Source organism: Numida meleagris, chromosome 2 (assembly GCF_002078875.1).
Source record: "Numida meleagris isolate 19003 breed g44 Domestic line chromosome 2, NumMel1.0, whole genome shotgun sequence".
Classification (NCBI taxonomy): Eukaryota; Metazoa; Chordata; class Aves; order Galliformes; family Numididae; genus Numida; species Numida meleagris.
This window is the reverse complement of record NC_034410.1, coordinates 56351763-56359055: the sequence shown is the minus strand read 5'-3', so window position 1 is coordinate 56359055 and position 7293 is coordinate 56351763.

The window sequence follows — 7293 nt, the reverse complement described above, 5'->3', positions numbered from 1 at the left end:
AAAACTCCAAGGACACATAAAACATTTTGTGGCCTTGGGAACATGTTCAGAAAAACATAAATGATTTTACATTGGCAGTTGACACTGTAGCATTTCTGTGTTTTCATCTTACTTTCTAGACAAATTTCAGAAGTTCCTTCTTCCCTCTTAATGTGCCTCTGCTGCCTCCAGCTAAATATAATGCTTGTGCAAGAAATGACTATCCTGCCATCTGAAGTTCCCGTGCAACAAATTCAATATACATGTTTCTCTTACTGTGCTTTAAGAGCTGTAAAACCTGGATGATGAGTATATTATCTGATCTTTAACTAGAGTAAGTTTTCCCTTTGGGTGCAGTTGCTTGCTGGTAGATGGCAACAAATAACCGGTGACCAAAAAGATACATCCGGCTGAGACAAAGTGAATCTGACATAGGAAACATCTTAAAATTTTCCAAGTCCTTCTCCTCTTCTTTCAACTTCTGGACTTTAATTTTAGTCCTGTGTGGTCAATGTATAACAGGCATCAGATAGCGGCAACGTTCCATCCCTTGTACCATTCATGCTGTCCCTAACAAATAGCGAGAAGCAATTACAAAACAGTTTATGCAGATTAATGTAATGAATGTGGTTTTGAAGAGACTTTGCACCTAGGGGAAGTAGAGTTACTTCCGTTAAAATGTCCATGATGGTTGTGGTCAGTAGTTAAAGGTAATTCACTCAAATGAGGCTACTCATATGGTTAAGCAGAACTTGTTTTGGGGTCAATTAAGAGAAGAGTGTTTAAAGGATACCTTTAAGTGAGATAAATTGATGAAAAGCTGCATTCAATTAAGTATCATAAATGTGTAACAAACTAAACAGAATCAAAATCTGAATATACATACACTACATTATGAGTATTGTTGAATTAGTAGAAAGTGTAACAACATAGGAAAACCAGGTTTTGCCTTATGGGAGAATAATGTTACGTGAAGAATTACGTTAAAACTCTCAGTTTTATAATTTAAGTTTAACTTGACTAGTATTACATTTTGCAATATCTAGAGAATTAAATAGAGGCCTCTTAACAATGCAAAAACATCTTTTGGTGAAGTTCTTCAGATGAAGATTTTAATAGAAGAAATAAAATTGAAAGAGCATGAAACTAAAACTATTTTAAATACAAGAGCTGGATTATGCAGTGGAAAACTGCATTAAATTGGGATTCTGTTCTTATTACGATGTATCATTTCAAACATATATTTTCAATTTCTGAGATTCATGTAACAAAATATTAACGGGGAAATAAGTGACTCCTTGAGGGAGGATGTTCTATATGGGAGCTATCTTTACGATGCTCTGAGAACTTGGGGGCAGTTTTGCCCCTGACTTCATATGGGAGTCATGGGCAAAGCTCTTCCAGGCGCTGCTGAATTAAGAAATCTGTTTTGCATAAAGCAACCTACATGACCATGGGCGTCCACTACTTAAATGAAAAACAAAGTTTACTGAGGTTTTTATGCATGAAGAAAGGCACAGTCTGTTGTGTTTCTAGATCCTGTAACATAATAAATACTAATATACATAATATATACTAATGTAGCTTGTATCTTAGTATAATGCAGTAATCTTTTGTCCACTTGGGTTATTCCAGCCATGGATTTAAAGGTAGTTTCTGTTCTCAGTGTTTTTCATGCAATTGTTGGTATTTAATGAAGGTACTCACTGCAGAATATCAACTGACTAAAAAGGGCATCAGCATTCTTTAACCAAAGCCTGTAGAGCTCCACTGTGATGTAGCTGGCCACGAACACCTACATCTCAGGATATTTACACAAAGTAAAACTGTCCATGTTTTGACATAGGGATTAGGGATATCTGTCTTTATTGAGATCTATTTAGTCTGAAGCTGATACTAGACTCTTCTAAGTTTTATTGACTGTGTGTTACTGTGCCTTCTGTTTCCTGTAAAAAAAAAGTCAGGACAGTTCCCCTGGGAAATAAAATGTAAATCAGCGAGAGTGAACTACTAGACCAAGTTATACAAATTCACAATCTTTTGGCATTCCTAATGTGTTCCTAAAAGATAAAGAGTCTATTAAGATAACTCTAGTTCTAGTCTGTTGATCATAATTGTCTCAGTATTATAATATTCCCTACAGGATCCTACATTAGTCATAACCTGTGCTTTCAGTAATGCAAAACTTGCATTCCTCAGTGGGTGCCTTCTGTGGAGAGATGGCACTGTACCTTAGTGCATTGGAGGAAGCTCTCAGACCTGTGGTATAATGTATAAATAAATAAATAAATAAATAAAAATCAAAACTATGAAGTCTAAAAATGCTATTATCAAACTTTTACATGGGTAAAGAAATCCAGTATTCTCAAATACTTGCATTATGAATTCTCATTATAAAAAAAAAATAGGCATATTAATTGTACTTAACTTAATGATTATTGTTTTAAAGATATTGTTTCTTCAGTAATGGTGCCCTAAAAGTAATTTCTTAGGCTGGTTTTAGCAACGGTAGGTATTAATAGTAATCTAATTATATGTAGGAGAGATTTATAACTTTGATTACTACCTCTTTAAAGTTTCAAAGGGACTGACATGAACAATCAACATATCCCATACTGTGAATTCATCTTGCAATTGTAAAAACTACCTGCCAACTGCTTTTCTGCAGAAAGATATGTCATGCTGCACAAATTATTTCAGGAATTAATGATGCATGTGTATAACATGTGCATTTTGTTCAGTGCAGTGGCATAAACCCTGAATGCTGTCTGCTACAAGTTCTTAGTTTTCCAGCCCTATGGTTACTTCCTTTGTTTTGCTTCTAAAGCTATATTTTTCTCTCTTTCTGGATTTGTCAATGAACTTACTATGCAGAGCTTGTTGTCCCTATGAGAATTACACAACACAAGACAAATGATACTAAAAGCACATTACTGAAGTTTTAAAGTCAAGAGCACTTATGTGGAAACACCAGATCTGAAAATGCCCTATGTGTATCTAATGGTGATTTTATTTACACAACACAGCTCGCACTAAATTCTAATCTTACTATCTATTTTCTACTAATGGGAGCAGGGAAGGCATGTGGTCTTAAACATGGGTTAATAGTACTCCACTCCATGTAAATATTATCAGCCTGCCCTCCTTATAATTTTTTTATATTCAAGCTGAAAAACATCTGCCCAGTCAGTGCCAAGACAAAATCTGGGTACCCAGGTTGGTTCCTAGTAACTAATTTAGATGTACTCAGGTCTGTTTTGGGGTAAGGAGGAGATGTTAGCCATGTAGATCTAGACGGTGCTGTCACTTGCTCTTAGTCAAAGAACAGTGCCTGGTTTATTGTTTGTACAGTGGTATAGATGTATAACATGTACAGGTGCACATGCTATTTTTTGGAAGTTAATAGGGACTATTGTAAGGAATTTGTTCATAGAATTCTACCCTTTCTCCTCTGCAATTGCTGCAAGAATAGAAATAAAACTGTAGAAAAAAAAATAAAAGAACAGAACAGCAAACTACAGGAAACAAGAAATACAGATAAAAATAATTTTAAAAGAGTGAGTAGTAGCATGTTTGTTCACATCTTGATCCCTGGCAAGTGCCATCTGCAGACCTTCTATGTTTACACCTTAATGGATCTGCACAAAGTGTTTACACAGGCTAGACTTAACCTAGATTCTAGCATTTCTTTCACTTTGACCTTGCCAATTCAGCAGTATTCATTGAGAATTCTTGTGTACATACGTAGTTTAGCCTTCTTTTGAAAATGAGACCAATGCTCTTCTAGAGAGGTAAATCATAATGATTTAGGTGAACTGCTCAGATTTCTGCTGTTTGAGGTAATGGAATATTTGATTCTAAGTTGTCTTGTATCAATAATCATTAGATGAGCGTAAGATACATGGACATTAGCATTTGTAATGGTCAAACAATGCCGGATGCTAGGCTTCACTTCTAGCTCTTTAGGAGAAACTTCTCTCCTGGGCAGAAAATTTTCTGCTCATTTTCTTTCAGCAGCTTGATTCTTTTTTCTCTTTTTCCTCTAATCTGTTTCTATCATGTCACCATTTCCTTTCCAGACATCTTCTGTAGCCTCAAGCTCTGCTGCCTCATGAGATTAATTTTCTCCATCTTTTGCTTCCCCACATTTTTCTAGTTCCCAATAAATTTGCCTAGACATACCTGTATGTCTGTTTTTCTTGTGCCCCACTCCCTTGGTTTTACCATTCAGTTTTTCCCTCTACTTTTTCTGTACCAAAATGTGATGGTTTCCTGCCATACACTGCCAGCAGCAGGATTACTGGGGGTGGGAAGAGACAGGTTCTTCGACATGGTTCCAGCAAAATCCTTGCTTTGCCAGCCACAGAACTGTAGTTTGGAGAGTGTTTGTTTACATTGCACATATGCAATCCAGGGAGCCTGGGGAGTTTTGAGGGAATGGAACAGTGACTACTAGAAGCTGTGAGAGACACAAGAACATTTAGCACTGAAAAAGTCTTTAAGGACTTTTAGCTGATGGAATCTAAATTTTCTAATGCCCTATGTAAGCTGGGATTTTTCTTCTCCCTCCATCCCCATGCTTATATCATTGCAGAAGGAACAATGAAGACATACAATGATTCCAGTGAGTGGGAACCATTTCAAAAACTGTATCACCATGATTTTTTAATATTGCAATTTTTTTTCTTCATTGTTGGAAGCAGCTCTATCTTTTTAGGGTAAATTCCCATTCTGCCCTTCCTGTAAATAATATGGCTGGCTTATTCTACATTCCATTTGAGAAAATCTTTCCCTTCTGGCCTCATCAGATCATCATAAACTTTTAAAGGAGTTTAATTAAGAAACTTTTTTCTCATAATAAGATTACCTAACTTCCTTCATGTCTTCCTTTCTAACTTGAGCGTGCTCTCAGATTTCGTGTGTTCTGCCACTCTGGGCTGTGTAGTAATGAGCAGAGGTGATGTATTGGTGTGATTAAGTGAAATGCACATAGTTCATTAGCTTTCCATTGGGCAGCCACTTGGAACACTGAAACTGTAGAGTGGGAATGCAATACTGAGGAAAAATTTGCCTAGATATTCTAAAATGGAGAAAACGTGCTGCCAAGTGTAAATGAAAACCATTTGGTCTGAATGCTGGGGATAACTGTCTCCTTCATTCACCAGGTTTAGATATAGTCTGCATTGCTTGGATGTTTATTTTGTATCATATTCTGGTTTCGTTATTAAGCTGTTATGTGCAAGTCTCATTAAGCATGCTTGTTCAGTACTCTTACTTATCCGTGTGGAACAAATCTTCAGATCAATAACTCTTCATACATTTACTATAATCATACAAATACCTGTTTCTCTCTTCAAATCATTTTAAACTGCTGTCATTTTGCTCAAGTCAGTGCTGCACATAGATGTAAATGAGAGAAGAACCACGCGTACTACCCTTAAAAGAAAAAAAGCATCTTGATGTTCTCTTTCATATCTCTTCAAATCTGCTGTACTTTGGGAAAAAGTGCTGGGGAATAATACCAGCACTAACACATCCTTGAAGCGCAGTTGCCCCACATGATCCAATCCTTTCCACTATGGATGCTCAGTGGATGGAAATCTTTGTTAATTGCTTTTTAAACTAAATTTCACATAGTCAGGAGCTCCACATTCACACAAGAATGTGTATACTCACGGACTTGCACATGTATGAATATGTGTACATACTCACAGAAAGTTATGTAAGTGCACACCTGCGCACACATGCAGGCAAAATCAAAGACTCAAGAGAAATTCTCTGCCTGCCAGCTTTTATCTTAGCTTCTTCTAAGATTAACAGAGGAGTTTTTCTACAACTCTTCAGACAGAAGATGCAAAGAAAGAGACTGTAAGATCTTGTTTATCCCAAACCCCAAAGAAAGATGCTAAGCTTATGTCAACTATTTCTCTAACCTTATTTAAAAAACAAAGTGGAACACCTTCCACAGTCACCACCCTAGAAATATTTTCCTAATGTTTATCAGGCATCTTCTCGACTGCAATTTAAATATATTGTTTTTATCCTAGTCCTAGTCCCAGTGGGTAAAGAGAACCAGTTGGTTCTTCTGTGTCAGCCCTTGCTGTATTTGAAGACAGTCATGATGCTCCTTCAGAAAGCCCTCTTCTCTAGACTGAAGAGGCTGATTCCTTCTTTAAGTTTTGGGTCATTCTCCTCTGGACACTCTTTCAGAGGCTGTCACCCCGCTGACACAATGCCCAGCTTTGGGGATAGAAAAAGCGAGGGGCTTCCTAAGGCTGTCTTTCTTAAAATGCTCTTATTTTTATGTCTTTAACTATTGGATGGAATTTTTTGAAACAGTCTGGCTTTGCTGACTCATATGCAGTTTGGAATCCCCCCAGATTCTTTTCTGCAAAGTTTGTGATTTGTTTGCTTTACTGCTTATTATATTTATGGAGTTGTTAATTCAGATTTAAGTGCAGGAGTTTGCACTACTCCTTGCTGATGCTGTCTGTCTTTCAGAGTATTATTCCAATCTTTTCCTTCCAGACTTATTCTCAAAAGTGTCTGCTACTCATCCTATTCAATATTGTTTTCAGAGACCACATATATATTCTTTACTCTGTTGTCCAAGTCCTTAATGAACCGGTATAAACCATGGGCTTCAGGATGTTATATTTAATGAATATTTCCTGTTTTACTGTGAATGCTGATATTTACATTTTAAATACATCTTTTGGCCAACTGTACACCCATCTCAGACTAATTTCTTCTAGGCTGTATTCCCTATTGCACGGGAAGAGGTTAGCCTATCATAGAACATCAGACTCCACTGATCTATGTGTCTCTCATAGATGGATAAATTACAGAAGACATTCATTATTAATACAAGTACTTCATTACAATAAGAAAATAACTTCTTCCACTCATCTCCAAGACAGGAAAAACTGTTTCAGTGATTATGCAATATCTGTGTCTGTTAATTGAACCAATTTTGAGATCCTGATATATAAATTTACATGTTGTCTCAAGGCATTGGAAAAACTTTTGTTACTATTCCTTCAGCAGAGCTAAATCGACAAACACCTTGCTGGATAGATAGATACAGTCATTCATGTAGTACCAGCTTGGTAGAGTGATCTGTTTCTAGATGTCTCTTCAAGAATTCCTGTTGTGGTTGAAGATGTAAATACAGCAGAGTGCCACAAGATGAAATCCCACTGATATGAATATTTTTACCAAGGGCCTTTCAGTAAGTTAAGAACTCAACTGGAGTGTGATAAAGGTAGTAAAAAATGCATGTCATTAGAGGGGAAAGAATGAATATTTTGCCAA